The sequence below is a fragment of the Scomber scombrus genome, chromosome 16, assembly GCF_963691925.1.
Source record: "Scomber scombrus chromosome 16, fScoSco1.1, whole genome shotgun sequence".
NCBI classification, from domain to species: Eukaryota; Metazoa; Chordata; class Actinopteri; order Scombriformes; family Scombridae; genus Scomber; species Scomber scombrus.
In genome coordinates, this window is record NC_084985.1 from 25,911,218 (window position 1) to 25,927,358 (window position 16,141).

The 16,141-nt window shown below is 40.0% G+C and overlaps 1 protein-coding gene across 3 annotated transcripts in view; it reads right to left on the minus strand.

Annotated features, from left to right (window-relative positions):
* thrb (thyroid hormone receptor beta) overlaps positions 1–16,141 on the minus strand; it is a 123,904-nt gene that overhangs the window by 41,172 nt on the left and 66,591 nt on the right. For all 3 annotated transcript variants that reach the window (XM_062435607.1, XM_062435608.1, XM_062435606.1), the window contains one exon: positions 8,001–8,067. The gene's annotated coding sequence lies outside the window, so the exon portion shown is untranslated. The remainder of the gene's footprint in view (positions 1–8,000; positions 8,068–16,141) is intronic.

Sequence of the window (16,141 nt, forward strand, 5' to 3'; positions counted from 1 at the left end):
AAATAAGTGCACCTCTGCTAATTAACACCGACACAGAATCTGAGGCTTTTGTGCTCTCTGTAGTTTTCATTGTGGATCAATCTGTGTGCTGAAATGTGAAGAAAAGTCTGAAACAGTGGAAACAGCTCCGCTTAATCAGTCAGATGCAAAACAAGGGTAAATTGCACTCAGCTGCAAAACTTTACGGGCGTGTTTGCGTCGGTAAATCATTAGCGCAAGATCTTGAATTAGACCTTTCAAACGGGGCAGATTGCATATGCGGCCTAATTTACTGTGCTAATGGCAGGCACAATCCATTCTTTGTCGGTTTGGTCCTTTGTATCCATATCCTGCGCTTTCAAACTCAAAGAGCATTTTTCTGACTGTGATGTATTGCTTAGCTGTCACCAGAGAGCATGGTGGAAAGCAGCGACAGTCACACTGACAGAGAAGAATTGATGTGAATGAGTGGATCCACCGTGTTAATGCTCCCACATCTGCAAACAGCTTCTCTGTGAACCCATTTCTTGTAAATGCTCTGACACACATACAGAGTTTTCCCACACGTAACTCCCAGTGAAATGAAAGCCAGAGCATCTTTAGCTTTTGTGCCGTGACATATTTCCCAGTGAAACAGAATATTTGAGCAGTGTACAGTTGTTAGATCAGGAGGATGATGACGGAGAGATGAATGAATCAGACCTCAGCCACGTGGTTCTGGAAATGAAAACACTGATATCCAAACACACATCTCTTCCTATCTTTCTCCATATTCATCTGTTAGGTACTACAGACCCACAAACAGTTAAGTGTGATTTTATATGACTGGTGTGGCTATCTACTCTCCACAAAGTCACATTTGATTGGATGAACTTTTGTAAATGCCCCCAAGTGCAGGATGAGTCATCAAACATTGGAAACCATTTTACTGGAATAGAAGAGAAAGAGATTTGATGTGAAAAAAACAACAAAACAAAAAAACAAACAAAAAACTCTGATACTGATTTTTCAACATATAGTTGGAATATAATGAGAAAAACATGAACACTTAGCACAGAGACACAGGATTAATACTGGGAAATGTATTTTTCATTTCACTGAGACTGGATAATTCCAGAACATTTTCATAATTTCATCTTTTACAGACGCTATGAAACTGAAAACATGCATACCCCCATATGTAGACAGGATGAGGGATACATCTTAATGCAACAGCAGACAATGCTGGTTTAGACAACAATGACCTTCAACGTTTGTGGTTGAAAATTTTGGAAAGGCCCCTTCCTGTTTCAACATGACATCGTGCACCAAAAACGAGACAAAGTGAGGCCCATGAAGAAGTGGGGGATAAAATATTCTAAAGTCGAGGTTCACTAACTAGCTTTTTTCTTTGAAATGTATCCCATGACCTTCTTTCAGCAAATTGAACTTTGTAGAAACAGGATGGAGGTTTCTGGCACAACTTCACCTACTTCCAAGATGCATAGAGAAAAAAAAAAGTCAAAGCTCCAGTAACCAAAATCAAAAAGGATTCACTTTCATAAGAAACATTTTCTTTGAGTTTGAAGTGGAATAACTACCTGCATAGAGTTCTGATCCCAACCCCATCTAACACCTTTGGGATGAACTAGAATACCTATTGCAACATCAGTGTTGGATTTCAATTCTCTTCAAGCTGGAATGGGAGAAAATCTCTGCAGCCAAGTTGGAAACCTGCTACAACATGATCATCTGACTTGAGTTTCTTGCTCTATAGAAACACGATTTAGTGATGTCGCAGCTTTCAGAGATGTCTTTACTTAGTCATAACTGATACTGATACAGAGCTACAAACCCTTATAAGAAAACAGTTCTTCTGCAAATAATGACATATGGTTGTAATGTCCAGGTGTCTATATACAATTGGCCTTATAGTATAACTCTGTGGGCTTCTGGGAGGCAAGTTCACTGCCTATGGGATACATTTTTTTATCAAGGACACCTTGGTGCCCTTTAGAAAATTTTGAGTTTTGATTTGCAGAAGCAGCAAAGTACGCGTTCACCTGTGAGAAAAGTTCTGGCTGCGGTTGTTTTGATACCTGAACAAAGGGCATCAGTGCCTCATCTAAGTCTAAATGTCAGCCCTCCTCACAGTCCTCAGTGGTAATCTCATTGTGCCTGCATCATGAATCAACACGGGCGACCGGCGGTAAACAACAGTCACAGCCTCGACCGATACGCATCTTATTTGAGGCGGCATTCAGATAAGAGTCGGTCATGATCCGCCGGCCATCGTGCCTTGAGCTTTCTAATACTTAATTTACGAAGCTGCATCACGCCGTGCAATGTGATCCAGGCTCATCATCATGGCAACTCGTATCACAAAAAAGGACAGCAGATGGTGTTTTCATTAAAGAATTCAAGCTGATAGAAGAATCAACCGAATGACTTTGTTTGGGAGTCTCCAGAGCACTGATCGTATTACATTAAGTTCTCTATGCTGATGGGGGAAAAAACAGCCAGGCACCAACCTAAAAAAAGGCTCAGTGATACATGGGCTATCTGCAAGAAGCACTCGTACAAACTGATCCGTTCTTAAAATGCACGTCAGAGTGGCATTAATCAGTTTCCTCGTACTTAGAATTTTCTCTTACGTATGAATGAAATCTCCAAGTGGTCCAGACCTGTCACATCTGTCATGAATACATCATCTCTGCCTTCGTTCACTGGGGAGAAACCCCTGTTGGATTCACAATTATAATGTCCTGATCTGAATTTATTTTGATTTTTAATAGGGTACCATAATTAACAACAAAAAAAAGCCTATTATACAAGTAAAACAAACTTAGTGCAAAATGAATATTCTCATCAGGACTGCTAATTTCTTTAACAGGGTTTTTAGATGTTAGAGTTTAATGGTTCATATTATGGTGCAGCAACTTCTACATTTCAGTAGTTTTTTCTGTCCAGCATCATGTTGTGTTGCAGCTGACAGTGTAACATCACCTGTAGACTATAATATTCTCCTCTAATACCTCTGTGACTGTCACATGACCGCCTGCTTTAAGCTGCGTTCACACAAAAAGCGTCTGACTTGAAAAAATCGCTTGAATCGCTTCTATCGCGCAGCTTGATCATAAATATCCATTTTTGGATCATCGCTTCATTCGCGCTTGTGACGTCGGGAGAAACTTGCCCCTGATTGGATGTCGCGGCGCGATGCCGCCTGAAAAGTTCAATTTTTCCAACTTTATTCGCGCCGCTTCAGACGCTTGATTCATTCATTCATTCATTCATTCATTCATTCGCTTCAGATGCTTCATTCACGCCGCCTGATATAAAATCGCATGTGATTGCGCCATTTACATTCATTTTCTATGTAGACTTGCTGCTCAATTCGCGTCAGACGCTTTCGGTCTGAACGCCCCATTAGAAAGATGTTTTTTTTAGCATCCAACTTCCTGTCAAATCTTTATCACTGTAACATTGCAGAACTGCTCTGATGACGTTAGCATTGACGTTAATGTGGTGAAACCATGAAAGTCCATTAATGATCTAATACATGTAACCAACAATCAGAACATAGACACTAAAACCCTCCGTACTGTATATCACTGCCATACTGTATTACTGTGAGGTGTGCAAGGAGTTATGTTAGTGCATCTACTGCTATCTATGTAACATCAGACTTTGTAGCAATAACAGCAGCTACAGTATCAGCTCCGGTGTGTTTACAAGTGAAATGTCTCTGACTGTAACTATTATTCACGGTTCTACTTGGCTTTGAGCTACTTGTAGTTTGGATTTAGTCCAGTGATTGTGTTTCTGATAACAGCGGAAGCCAGAGCCTTCAGATAGCCAATCAGAACTTAGGAGAAGCATAGTAAAATATAGAGCTGGAAATGCGCATTATAGGTCCCCTTAGGTTTTATATTACGATATTACAAGGCTGGGAAATAATGCGACATTACTGTTTATCAGGAGAATCATACTGATTTATATCTCTTATAGTTTCCTCACTCTTAAATTTTGTCTGAATTGTGAAAGCAGGACATAAAGCTGTGTAATGTTTTACTCTTTGGTAACTTTCTGTGAATGAAACTCACCCACAAATGCAGCAGAACATGTAGCCTCCTATGAACATGAACAGATGACATTCATCAGACTGAAACGAGCAATTTTTACGACAAGTTCAGGCAGTCAAGAGAGTTTGTTGAATCCCACATAGGATTCTCTCATTTTCCTCCTCGTGCTTTTTGTAAGAACGAATATAAAAGAAAAAGGCTCCGTTTCTGTTCAGCTGTGAGCGTGAGTCCTCGCTGGAGACAGAACGGCTCCAAATAATGCTCTGTGAGTATTACCACCAATAATCCACGCGCTGCCAGGAGGACCAGAGGAGAGAACACAGTCATGGCGTTTGACAAATGTTCTGACAGCTGGAGCTAACAATCACCTGCAAACCCATGAATGATGTTGGCATCTAAGTCGTCACCATTACATTTTTAGCTCAAACACATTTTCTCATTTTATGTGTGCAGACGGAAGCCTTTTTGATTTAGTTTGGACATCTTTCCTGAGCAGCACGGCCAGTCTGTTAGCCTTCATTTTTAATAAGCATTCACATACAGCATATATTCCTTTTTGCAGTACACTGTCCACAATGCTGCTTCTGTCAAGAGTTGAATTTATTATGTTACTCCAGCGTTTTTGCAGTGGGGTAGATGAAGCTGATGCACTGATTTTAGGATACTGTGCTACAAATAAAACTGACTTGACTATATTTAGCGGTCGAAACTATTTGGTTGTAACTTCTTGTTTCTTTTTAATTGGTGAGGTTTTAATGTATCAACCGTTTCATTAAAATGTGATAGCTGATGCTGGCTGCTGATAATTAGCGGCCGAATGCGCCTGCAGCCGAGGTATTTGCATTTTGTGCTTTTTATAGCCGACACACTGCTCTAATACACCCATGTGACAGTCAAAATGTTAGATAGATAGATCTTTGATTGAAGTCTGGAGAACCAGTCAAACCACATTTTAAAACCCGGTGTTTCTTTGCTGGTTACTGTGAGCAAGCATGAGTTCAGAAAAATATATATGGAAAAAAAATACAGATAAATGCTATAGTTACAGAAGACACACCCTAACCCCTAACCCTAACCCCTAACCCTAACCCTAACCCACAATCATACAGAAGTTCTGTATGATTGTAATTATATTTAATTTCAATGTAAGTTCATTGTAGCTTTGCAGCTCCATTATCACAATGACAGACCCTGTAGCAGTTACTGTAGTTACTTTTATGTAGGTGTGTTACAGGTGGAGTGGTGTTTTGTGTTAATCGTACTCCGTTTACCTTTATTTTACCTTTCCCTGGGTAACATCACTGTTACTCCCTTCATCCCCTATTATTTTATATCGGGGACATAACGAGGTGTCTTGAAGAAACCTTTCAACATCTAGCTAGACTGCATCTAAAACTGTTTACAGCAATCTTGAATGCTTCTTGGATGATTAATGGACACCTGTTAGCTACCCAATTACCCATCTGACCGGCATAACGACAGCAGCCTGTAACTCCAGTTCCTATTTTTTGTGACAGCACAGTGTGACAACACTGGCAAACTGCTTAACTGATCATTTCTTTGTTTGGTATGTTAGAGACTTTGCTGTAGGAGGAGAAGCACAGTAGAGGATGTGGTGATGCCAATGTGGTGATGCCAAAAGCACACTGCAATCTGTTCACTGTTCGCCTGCTCAGATAAGGTCGAACGCTCTGCACGCTTATGTTCTGGATTATTTTGTCACTTTATTTGATGAATGCGCACCCCATATAACCCTCTCTGAAAAACACAAACCTCTTTTTTGTGTTTTGCTCATCTGGTAATGGCATAAATCCCTGCAAGACTGACTAAAGATTAATAAGTGATTCTTACCAGCATGTCTGCATCCACAACAGATAGAAACAGCCTTTACTTTACCCTGGTGACTGTCTATAAAACCATCTGAAGGTGGAAGGTATCTTATCCATCTGCATTCTAATTGGAATGATGTTATGTGCTGTCAATACACAATTACACTGTGTGGAACCAGCACTCCACTACTGCAAAAGAACCACAGAAACCTCTGTGCTTATCTGCACATCAAACTTTACGTAATGAATAATTATTACGTACAGTTTCTGATGGAAAGTAAACACGTCTGACCAAAGTGTGGCCTTTATCGCCACATTTTTTATTTACAATACAGATAAATGTATAGCTACGATGGCCAACATAGTAATAGAGACGACTGTGATGTGTTTCAGGCACTTGGCACTTCCTAAAAATAGGTACCAAGTGGTCCAGACCTGTCACATCTGTCATGGATAGGTCATCTCTACTTTTCTTCACTGTGGAGAAACACTTGGTTGTCTTATAATTATAATGTCCAAATCTGAATTCATTTAGAGTTTTAATATGATAACAAAATTAACAGACAGAAAAAAAGTAAACAAATAATGCAAAATGAATATTCTGTTCACCATAGTTTCATCATCAGGACTGCCAATTTCTTTAACAGGGTTTTTAGATTTTAGGGTTTAATGGTTCATATTATGGTGCAGCAACTTCTACATTTCAGTAGTTTTTTCTGTCCAGCATCATGTTGTGTTGCAGCTGACAGTGTAACATCACCTGTAGACTATAATATTCTCCTCTAATACCTCTGTGACTGTCACATGACCGCCTGCTTTAGAAAGATGTTTTTTTTAGCATCCAACTTCCTGTCAAATCTTTATCACTGTAACATTGCAGAACTGCTCTGATGACGTTAGCATTGACGTTAATGTGGTGAAACCATGAAAGTCCATTAATGATCTAATACATGTAACCAACAATCAGAACATAGACACTAAAACCCTCCGTACTGTATATCACTGCCATACTGTATTACTGTGAGGTGTGCAAGGAGTTATGTTAGTGCATCTACTGCTATCTATGTAACATCAGACTTTGTAGCAATAACAGCAGCTACAGTATCAGCTCCGGTGTGTTTACAAGTGAAATGTCTCTGACTGTAACTATTATTCACGGTTCTACTTGGCTTTGAGCTGCTTGTAGTTTGGATTTAGTCCAGTGATTGTGTTTCTGATAACAGCGGAAGCCAGAGCCATCAGATAGCCAATCAGAACTGAGGGCATGCATAGAGTTTTTTTTTAACTGTGAGTCTCAGAATAAAGACATAGAGCTGGAAATGAGCATCATAGCATAACTGTTACACCCCTAACCTTATGTTACGACACTGCAGGGCTGGCCATGAATGCAACATTACTGTTCATATTGTAATGATATGATCATACTGTGCTGTGTTGTTGATTTATCACATGCTGTCCGAATGAATGTGGATTAAAACAATTACGTGTAGTTTGATCTGCTTAACATCAATTTAATTTATTTACATGTCATCTCGTACTAATTTGTCATATTGGAAAATACATTTGGGAAATTATTCTCATCATATCATGATATTGATTTGAACCAGCACTGTGAAGCTCCACACACGCACGCGCACGCACGCACGCACGCGCACACACACACACACACACACACACACACACACACACACACACACACACACACACACACACACACACACACACACACACACACACACACACACACACACACACACACACACACACACACACACACAGCCTGCAGCTTTCAAACCCAAAGGCAAGCCACAGAATAAACAGGCATCATCAGTCTGGCACATCGTGATTCATCCAGAAACAGAACCACGATCTGAGCTTCATTACCATTTACATCACGACTCGCATCTGCTTGAGACAATGATTATCTGTGTGTGTGTGTGTGTGTGTGTGTGTGTGTGTGTGTGTGTGTGTGTGTGTGTGTGTGTGTGTGTGTGTGTGTGTGTGTGTGTGTGTGTGTCATGTCCACAGCAGGGAGGTGTAGTGGAGAGACAACACTGCATATGTTGTGTGGCGTTCTACAAGCTGCCGGACTCTGGCTATGTGGAATTGATCAACATGAAGGTCTTACCAGAGGAAGTGGTGAAGTCTGACTCCAGGCAGCGCTGAGGAGCTGCTGAGCTCCCCGAGAGAAACACCTAAACACACACACACACACACAGAGAGAGAGAGAGAGAGAGAGAGCAAGGTCAGACTAATGAGCAACCAAGATGAAAGTCACAGTCCAGCTATGAAAAGCAGTAGGTCCTCAGGAAGGGTAGAAACCATCACAACCTTGTTGCCATGGCATAAAACATTTAACCGAGGCACTGAGTGGATTTTAAAGTTTAAAAGCTTCTCGGTGGTGCTGGCGCAGACATTAAAAACACACCTACAATCCATATATCTTTCTATGTTTTCATCACTGCTTTGAAATCGCGAGTCACTGAGTTCAATTAAAGGAAGTCACAGAGAAGCCGCAACATCACTTTTCACCTTTTGTGCTGTGTCTGTGTTGCAGGATGCAGTCACAAGACTACATCCGGCTAAGATGACCTATATGCAACAGTACTCTCAACAAAAGCAACTCCCACAGTGGCTTTAAAAAATGCACTTAACCTCTGGTGGTTGCCACATGTGGTTATGACCGCAAATGCTTTCCCCCCGCCATGCTTTCATGCTGCAGTAAAGAAAAGAAAAAAAAAAGAAGTATACATTTCTTTTCCCCTTTTTGGACGGGCGGCTCTCAAAACGAGTTGATATATCTTTCTGCGTGTCGGCTCCAGGAGCAAGAGGACGCCGTTTTTTAAGAGGGAAGAGAGCCATAAATAAAACAAGTGACACAAACAACATGTGCAGGGAGGCGGAACCCGAACGCTCGGCCTCGGCTGGCGCTTTGCCAAAAAAATCATTAGAAGTCATGTGAAGTTCATGGTGAGATCTCAAGGGAAGAAAGAAAACGAGAGAGAAAGAAAGAGAGAAAGAAAGGAGGAAGAAGAAAAAAAAAAAAACAGGATTTGGTTTGATTATCATGAGAGCGAGAAAGGAAAGCATTTGTTGATGTCATTAATTCAGTGGCAGGACAGGGCCGGTCATCTCTCTCCGACAGACGCTAATCACTTGTAATAAGACTTAATGGCTGCTCTAATGGGAATGGTTTTCCTCCCTCCGTGTTCTGTCTGCAGCACTTCTTTTTTTTTTAATGTTTTTTTTTAACACACTTGTTCACGCTCAAACAAAGAGCGCGCACGCCTGCACACACGCGCTTTCGGCGCAAAATGTTAAACCGCTCTTCTTACTGAAAAGAGAATAATTGTTTTAATAATACCGTCTATCCACAACAATGCAACCTAATCAAGTCCTGTTTGTCTGTAATGCTAATTGGCATGTTTGCTCGCTTCATATTCTCTTCAGATCTCATTTGCGCTCATTCATTGTGTGATAGAGGCTCAGCTGGTTAAATCTGGAGCTCATCACCACTTATAATATGTTACAACCAAGCCAAACACACAGTTTACATTCCTCTTAAAAGACGAGGCCTAGTTTGTTACAACTCTGGTTTTATTTTAGTAGTTTTGACTGTTTTTTTCTGTTTGGTTGCAAGGCAGTAATTTCCACTAGGGAGGGAAACTGCAAAATCCTATTTTAGTTTGTTTCATTTACTAAAATGCCTCTGACCAACCTACGAAATCCATGAGGGAGAAAAAGTCTGACTTGATCAAAATATTGTGTTTTGGGGTTGTTGTTGTTTTTTAGCCGCTAAAAGGAAAATATCCTTCCTTATCCTCTTGGTGGAAGTTGCTGGAGCTGTGAGGAAGCCTGCAAACACTAGCTATTGATCCATACAAGCCAGAACATTAATGTGGCAACAGCTGCAGGTACAAGTTAAGGACATAAAATGTGACTTTACATACTTAAACAGCTTGAATTCATGTTTCATTATTGTGTTAAATACACCTTTTAAAGGGTGTGGTTTTATATTGTGTCTCATGGTTTCAAATAACATCAGTTTCAGCAGTAAGGCAACAACAACTAGCTATAGCACTATTATTTTTTATTTTTTACTAAATATGTCACACTGATGTCATGAATTCATATCTTCCCTCTTCTCCTTTTCTTTGCTGTGTCATGATGTGTTTTTTCCCAAAGGGGGAAAAATTCTATTAATATCATCCACCAACAAGTGTTTTTTTGGACTGTGATGCTATTGCCCAGATAGGAATATGTGTGTGTGTGTGTGTGTGTGTATGTGTGTTTGTGAAGACAGACACAAGGAGAGAGCGAGACAGATGAAAAGAAAGTGTTTGTGTGTGTAAGTGCTTGTGTGTGTGTGTAAGTGCTTGTGTGTGTGTGTGAGTCTGAGAGAGTTGTGAAAAAAAACACCCCACTCAGTTTCCATGGTGATTTGAGTTATATTTGACAATGTGACGCACATTTTCAGCATCTTCATCTCTTCCAGTGCGCTGAGCTAAATGTATGAATGGCTTGTGCTGAAGAAAAAAAAAGAAGAAGAAAGAAAAGTGAGATAAAAATGACATTGAGGCACTTTTGCTGTGACTGCAGAGAGGCTGCAACACACGGAATATGAGTGTGGACTGGCTTGGACCGAGTGTGACGGCTGGAAATGGTGACGTAAAGGCAGGGCTGGGGTTTGGAGGATGGGGGCTGGGGGTTGGAGGCTGGATAGCACAGAGCTCCTCCTCAGTATTTTCCTCCAGGGGTGTGTCAAGTGGTCTGCGGGAAACTTAATGAATGCGAGGCTTTCTTGAGCGTGTCATCCCAACTCCCTACTACATGTTTCCAGTGTGATTAGTCCTGTGTGTTTAGCCTCTAATTACTTTGCTATTAACTCTAAGAAATAAATACTGAGCCTTCACGGTGCTCAAAACAAACTGTGTGAATCTCATACATGCTTGTACAGCTCACACACATTAACACAAACAACAGTAATGCTGCTGTTCCACTGCTTCTGCTCTCTGCTCACATTAGTGAAAGCAGATCAGGAATATCACCTTTCACACCTCTTCTGCAGCGCGGGCGTCACTATCTAGTTTACAACTAACTTTTTGCACACTTGTGTTGCCGTGGTTCTTCAGGGGCCTCCTGTGCTTTCTGTGCTTTTTAGAGAAATGGCACGAGCGCCGCAGGATGCAAAATGTTCAGCATGACTCAGCTTTTCATGTCTGTCCTATCAGGTACAAACATGCAGAATTTGTGCGTCTGTGTTTGAGCGGAACAGGAGAAAATCACAAGTGGATGTTTCAGTAGAAAGAGAATATCATGATAAAAACTGAATTGTTGGCTTGTGGTTAAAATTCAGTTCAATAAAACTAATAATAATAAAATAATAAAATAAAGTCTGGTGCAGATACACACCCTGGGACTATGTGCAATAAATCTGCTGCTACTGCTGCACTTTATTACTTTATTTATCTGCAATATATACATACATATATTTTTTATATACATATATATTTATTTCCATGTATGCTGCTGGGATGAGAATATGAAATTAAGTTTTGTTTGTATTTTATGTACAATGACAATAAAGTATCTATCTATCTATCTATACATCTATCTATCTATCCATCTATCTACCGCATACCTATCTATCTATCTATCCATCCATCCATCCATCCATCCATCCATCCATCCATCCATCCATCCATCTACCTACCACATACCTACCTATCTATCTATTAAGGCTGTTCAATTAATCGAAATTTGATCGTGATTACGATTTTGGGGCCAAACGAACTCAAAACTAATAAAATCGGGGAAAACAATTTTTTGTCATTTTCCGTTGTGCAACGTTGTTTAGAAACAGTCTGCAAAAAGCCGCGCATGCATATTTCCGTCCCTCCTCCACAGCGTGCAGCACTGTACAGCTGCCAACACTCCCGTTTTTCCCGGGTTTCTCCCGTATTTTAGACCCATCTCCCACCGCTCTCCCGTTTTATCTTTTCTTCTGGGAATCTCACGTAATTTTACAAACCCCAACTTTGTTTGTTAATAATAATGAAAGCGCACAATAACAAAAGTTTTACTTTGAAAGCTTAGACAGGAAGCCGCCGCAGCTCCGTTAGTTTGACAGAAGCTGAAACACACAGCGAAATGTTTTAACTCTTAATAAAAGTGCAAAGTTTCCAGCCTGCGTGAGACAATGCTGAGTTTACTGACTAATTATCAAAAAACAGGATGTGTTGTGTGAACTATCATCATCTTAACCCGCTCAGGACTAATATCTCCGCACATGTTCTTCTTTGTGTTGCGTTAAGCGGCAGATAAAGAGAAAATTAATTAAGCTGAATGTCCAATAAATGCAGCATGTTCCTAAAGTTAAAAAAAATTGTTTTAATAATCATTTCAATTTTGACCCAAATAATCGTGATTATGTTTTTTTCCATAATCGAGCAGCCCTACTATCTATACTGTATATAATTATAATAATATACAATAATAATACTGTATACAAAATAATGTAGACATACAGCAACAATAAATAAAGAAATCCAAAAAAAAAAATCAATACATTTCCACCAACAGCTATTGGTGGATATTTATTGTCATGTGATCACACTGGATTGGTTGGACCTTTGCTGATGTAACAAGACTGTTTTGTCAGACTTGTATCAGTCAGTGGAGCAATCTGAGGCTGTATAGGTGAATAATGTGAATTTTGTAACTGTCATTAGTTGATGTTGAGTGTACCTGCTGCTGTGATGTTATCTTGAAATGGTTTTTATCAAAAGTGTCAAGAACTGGTCTAAAGTCATTCAGATATTTGACCAAGCTGTTATTTTACAATTTGAGCTACAGTACAGTAGCGTGGGTACTCTCAGGTCATGGATCTGCTCTCAAATATGTGTTGTGATGTCACACTGTTGGCTGGCACAGATTGGCAAATGGATGGCGATATTACGTAAAATGGTTCATTAGGAAAGTGATTGGCAGCAGCTGACTTTGTTGTGACCGTGCTTGTCATTCATCACAATAGAAATGATTATATAACTGTGCTCTGTGCCAATATCTGATACTAACTATTCCATCACTTTTGGATACTTTGTGTTTTACTGTTTTTGTATTGCTGCTAACACATCACTGTAAACATCTAATAAATGCTTTATAACACAATATAATGTAGTTGTGAGCACATTATTAAGTGTTTATTCATGTACAGTACTTGTCAGCAATCATAATTATTACAACTGTATTTTAATATATTGTCATTCATTATCCATTTATACAGTAGGCTCCACTTGTAGTTAAAGACAAATACATGAATAAACACATATATCTGCTTATAACTACATTATAAACCATTTATTACCTGTTTACACACTGCCTATAAATAGTAAATAGTGGGACTTAAAATAAAGGGTTTTTATTTCATTTTTGACAAGTGATTGTCTTTTTTAAAGGGGGGATTCTCTCTTTTTAGAAAAGACATAAAAAGGAAATAAATGGAAAGCTTCTTGCTTCTGATGGAGCAAAAAAGAGAACACTTAATCCTCCTTCCAGACCCGAGGCCAGTGTCTTGGTCAGGGACAGGGGGGCGGATGGGGGGGGGGGGGGGGTGTTTGGTGTGGGAGGAGAGTGGAGCACTTAAGGGAAACCAATGTGAGCATGCAGAGAACATCACTCAAAACACACAAACATCCCACTCAGGATTAAAGCGAGGGGCCTAACATGACCGTGGCTATGGGGTCAGATGGGGACTTCTTTTGGGAAAATGCAAACACTGTGTATATGATCAAGAAGTATAACACTTTGATGTGTTAGCCTGCAGCTTCTTATCCAACCATCATTCTGCAGTTGCATCTTCCATTTCTCACTTAGAATGTTTAAAACCGATGTGCAGGGAAAGAAATGTTCAAAGGCGACAATTACAATAAAAGCAAATAAAGTGACGGTTACAGAATATAAAGGCAAACTCAGAGGATGGAAATTCAAAAGCACATTACAGCACAACAGAGAGAGTCCTGCAGTGAACCCGACCAGCGTCACCACGGTCACTTCAGTTCACTCTGTTTGCATGTTTGTGCTGCTTCTCTCTGTCATTAACATTTACTGTCATTCCAGATTCCAGCTATTCTTCTCCTGCCCTGTAGCTGACCTCACTATGTCCCCCCCGATCCCAGTCACACACCTGTACACCTGCTGCCCCTTACCCTCCTACTGTTCTGTCTGAGTCCGACTTCACTTACGATACCTTCTCTGAATAGTCTTCTAAATAGCGCTTCTAATGAAGGTTGCAACCGGGGGTTAAATTGGGGGCTCATGCAAGTTCTGAGAATATATAAAACAGGTATCTGCCTCCTGTGTTCAGTGAGATTACTGTCTGTTTTCTTTGAATGCAACACAACCCAGCTTCAGTTTAAACTATCAAGCAAGAACAAGTCTGGAAATGAAATTTTGTATTCAAAAGCATAATTTAATGTGTATATGTTGTTGTTTTTTAACTTCTTCTCTTATGTAATGTAATATGTATGTATTTTCACTTTAAATATAAAATGTATTATTTTAACTGTACAACCAGAAGTGTTTGTTGTATTCATCCAATCTTGACTCTGACATGAATAAAATCATCTAATACAGACATGTCCTAACTATTCTATAAAGGGTTGTGTGCCTGTGGGTTTGTTCCAACCAATCAAGAGCCCATGATTTGACCAATTAACTGTCTGAAGAGTGAGATCAGTTGATTAAGTGAGTCAAGCCTGGTGTTCTCCTGATTGGTTGGAATAAAAACCTGCAGCCATGGACCTTTATTTAATAGTCGGGACACATCTGATGTAAAATGACTTTGATAAGCATTACTTTGTATCACCTAGTTATCTTTTATTTACAGTTTGTCAGTTGGTATCAATCAGATTGTGTGGTTTATGCACACAATGCACAATGATTATTCTCTCAATTCATTCATTCATTATTTTGTCAGTGAAATATCAGAATATAGTTATAAATGCTCATTAGAACAGTCTAATTTGTTTGTCCAATTAACAATAATAAATCAACTCTTTTATATGGATCATAAAGCTTGGGACAGAATCAAATGAAATAGTTTGCTTATAGTAATCAAGTCATCTGTTACAGTGGTTCTTTTGGGTCTTATCAAGCAGTCTCCAGTTCTAGCAGGTAGGAGTGTAGTTTAGCTCACAGGTTAAATAGTTAGTTGGTTAGGGTCTCTGTCCTGAGCGTGGACAGCTCAGGATCCTTCACCACATTTGCAGAAAATGCAGCTTTTTAAGTAGATAACTCAACGACTGTGTTTCAAACACACTGCCTCGGATTTCTGACAACCAGCAGCTGTAATCCAGAAATTACAGGAGGTAAGCCGTTAACTCCATTTAACCGCTAACTCTGCTAGCTGTCAGAGCGCCGGATAAATAGAGGAGGGGGGGGGGGTCTGTGCTGTGGCATTTTTATAACTTTTCTAAACGGACACGCCAACATTCTCACCAAATTCATGTAGTGATTGGTCAGCTGTGTGGAGGTGAGAGAGGAGTAGACTTTTTGAAAATATACACTGATATCCTTGTATTTAAAGGATACCACCTCTCCTCCCTCCTCTCTCCCTGTGATAGCCAGCTTTTCACTTTGCCTTTGAGTGACGCCGGTCGGAACAAGTATAAACACATTTGATTTCTGACGCGGTCGGACAGCGTGTCCTAAGAACCGCCTCTGAGCTACTATTAAAAAAAAAAGCTTCATCCTGGTTTTAGAACATCTCGCCAAAGGACTGCTGGAGAAAATGAGCCGGCCGGATAACACTTACACATTCACAGAAATGTTCATTTATGAGCAGGAACACTGACACGGGCTTTATAGACATTAAGTTATGTGAAATAAGTTGGTTGGTATTAAGGCTGGTAAAGATGGAAGAACATCTAACTGATCTGACTTTGTTCAGCCTTTACAGTGAGAAGAGATCCTTCACTGACTGAATCAATACAGTGGACATCACAATGAACAACAAGCAGATTATAGGTCAGTCTCTTGGCAACCCCCCCAAATCCACACGCTAAACAAATCCTTCTGGATGGACACCCGTCAATAAGCAACTTGCTGTCCTCGTTCTGTTTGCACTGAAAAGGCAGAAAGAGGAAAAAAAAACCCAGAGAGAGAGACGTGAGGAACGAGGACTGTGAACTCTGCACAGTTGAAGGTGAGTGAACTTCAACTGCACCCAATGATGATACAAACCTAACAACACAAAGAGGTACTGGATGA